Source organism: Myotis davidii, unplaced genomic scaffold (genome assembly GCF_000327345.1).
Source record: "Myotis davidii unplaced genomic scaffold, ASM32734v1 scaffold426, whole genome shotgun sequence".
Classification (NCBI taxonomy): Eukaryota; Metazoa; Chordata; class Mammalia; order Chiroptera; family Vespertilionidae; genus Myotis; species Myotis davidii.
Genome location: NW_006297287.1, coordinates 6,722 through 9,918, shown reverse-complemented (window position 1 = coordinate 9,918; position 3,197 = coordinate 6,722).

Sequence of the window (3,197 nt, the reverse complement as noted above, 5' to 3'; positions counted from 1 at the left end):
ACATTACAGAGGGGAAAACCCAGCATCTGGTGATGTCCATAAGTACAAGACTTCTGGCTGTCATTACCTGGAAAGGGTTTCATCGAAGTACTAGATATGAACATTTGATTTTCAGTTTTTCATTTGTCCGATTACTTCTGAAACCCTGAAATTAAGCGATTTTGTAATAAAATCTTTAGTTCATCACATTTCTATACAATCTTTTGTTCAACCCATTGAATTAGGGTTCGCTCACACTAGTCGTGCTGCCGTCGCAGTGTGGTGCGGTTCTGCAGTGCAGCGCAGCTAGGGTTAATGCGGGGTACACAGGTTTCCATCATGTTTGCCTTGATGCTAATGTGCAGTGGTGCATGTTAACACAAATGCCCTGTAGCACGCATTTTTACAGCTGAAAGTCTTTGTTGTTTTATTAACAAGTCATTGTGATGCACAGAATGTGGGAACAGGAGAAAATTGTGTTTGAGTAGAGCTCTTAGTCTCACCTCAGAAAGGCTCTGATACTGTGCTCTCCAGGGGCGTGTCTCCCTACATCACCACGATAACGTGTCTACGCGTTCCCAGGGTGATGTTGGGAGACGCGTCTGCTGGCATTACAAGGTAGTGATTCCACTTCTAGGGTGGGAGTAAGGGGGAGAGATCAAGCAAAGGACTTGCATGCATGCATAGAAGCCTAACCAATGGATACAGACACCAGGAAGGTGAGGGCATGGGTGGTGGGGTGTGGGGCAGTGGGGCTATAAGGATATATATTTAATATCTTTTTTTTAAAATATATTTTATTGATTTTTTACAGAGAGTAAGGGAGAGAGATAGAGAGTTAGAAACATCGATGAGAGAGAAACATCGATCAGCTGCCTCCTGCACACCCTCCACTGGGGATGTGCTTGCAACCAAGGTACATGCCCTTGACCGGAATCGAAACTGGGACCCTTCAGTACACAGGCCGACACTCTATCCACTGAGCCAAACCGGTTAGGGCTTCATAAGCTTTTTAGCAATATATGTTGAACACTTCTGTTTCATGGTCAAGACAGAATCAGAGGCCATGGATACTGACAACAGATGGGTCTGTTTTATTCTGTCTTTTTTCATGACTATATCTACTGACGTGACTTGATTTATAAGCAAAACCTAGAAAACCTACAAAAATGTGTTTTGTGATTTATCTAGGAATAATACAGAAAATATTGCTGTTATTTTTGGTAAAGAAAGTCAATTTTGTACAGTTTATTTTGACATAAATAAAATGTGAATTTGTTTTAAAAAATAGTTAAAGGTGAAAAATATTGTTCTGTGAAACATAATTATTTAGTACATTATAATTTAAAACAGAAGCACTGTGAATTAAAGTACTTTATTGCTTTGTAAAAAAAAATAAAGTCTTGCCAAGAGAAATGTAAACAGTGCTTTGCTTCCCTTCTTGTCTCATAACTTTCAGTATGGAGTGACCAACTCTCCTATTCTTTGGTGAATTGTCATACTCTTCCCAAGTTCATTCATAACAGCTTCTAACACTTTATCCTTCTTACCTGAAATACCATGAAATATCTCCAAGCGTTCCTTTAATGTTAAGGTTTTTGCTCTTGTCACTTCCTCTGAAATATCTTTATCCTTTCCATCAAAACCACTTACCTGTTTATGTCAATAAGCTCATCTTTACTAAGTTCCTCTGGCTGCACATCTGGAGTTTCTCAAACATTGGCAATATGCACACTCCCACAGCAAGCTATTCTATAACTCTATTTACATTTGATTCAAACGTCATTTATGGAGTTACCACTTTTTGTTTCTTTACTGCGGTTCAATGTGTAGGCCAATTCTTTCAATTATCTGTTTTTGTAACAGATGGGTTCATCACATGCGTTCCTCAGTGGAAGACAAGGGGGCAACACAACTACACACTCTGCTGTCTATGAACTAAATAATACGTGCAGTGACCAATCACTGACAGACTTGGGAAGAAGTGACATGATTGGTCACTGATCATTACGAACAACTGTTAGTTACTGAGTCATCTGTGGACTGCAGAGCTAGCAGTGAAGTTTGTACAATTATTCCGTTACTATACCAATTTGTTAGGGGAATGGTGTAATTTAACAATACTGTGATAACTGAAAGTTACACTTATCAGAACAATGCAAAACCAGGACTACCCATATGTATATTCATTGTCATCGAAAGCTCTTCATATGAACTGGACATTCTCTTTTCCCCCTTCCCCTCCCCACTCCCTGCCCTTTTCCACTTTGCTGTGTGCCCTGGGAGCCTAACCTCATGGACTGCATCATCCAGGACCCTCCCCAATGGCTTCTAATTGGGTTTGTCATTGGAAGGCACCACGAGGAGATCAGATGAAGGGAGAAGAGAAAGGTCAAGATAATTATTTTCCTTCTCTGCTGGGCCACGTTTGGGGCCTGGCTTCTTTCTCAAGGCCACAGCTTTTTCCCAGGTCCCAGGTACTCCTCCCTCTTTGTCCCTTCAGGCCTAGAGGTGGTAATAGCTTCACATAGTTGCCAGCTCCAGGGTGCGTCACCACTTCAAGCTTCCCAAACCTTTGTTCATGTCTTCTCCACGAAACTCGCTGCAAGCATACTTCTCCTGAGTGTGCCATGCTTCCCACCAGGATCTTCACCGAGCTACCGGGCCACACTGTTCATGGTAAATCATGGGTACATATCCTAACATGTGCATGTCCTCAGAGTTCTGGAAGGAGATAGGTAGTAACATTACTTGTAACACTGCATTTTTCCTATCTGCCTTTAAAAATAAGAAAACATATAAGGAAAAGAAAAGAAGTAAATTTCATATCTTGAAGGATTATTTTAGCTTCAAAGTAGTTATTTTTCTAATTTAGCTAAATTTTTATAGTTCTCAAATTAATTACTTTTTAACATTCAGCCAGCCATATCTCTGACTGAGGGTCTTTAAAACTGTTCTAATAAAGAAGAATTGATCATGCTGCAATTCCTATTAAGGAACTGTTGAAGAAAGACAAGTTTCAGGAATTAAATGAGATTAGTTGTCTGCTGTCTTAGAGTGACTCAGAACATACTGTATGCCCTAACAGACACCTGCATCTGGGCTGTTGCTGAGTCCAATTTAAGACAGCTAACATTTCCAATTGAAGAAAAACGGTTGACATATAAAGATAGCTTCGTTACTGCTCAGACTGGTTATCAATCATAGCTCCACATATT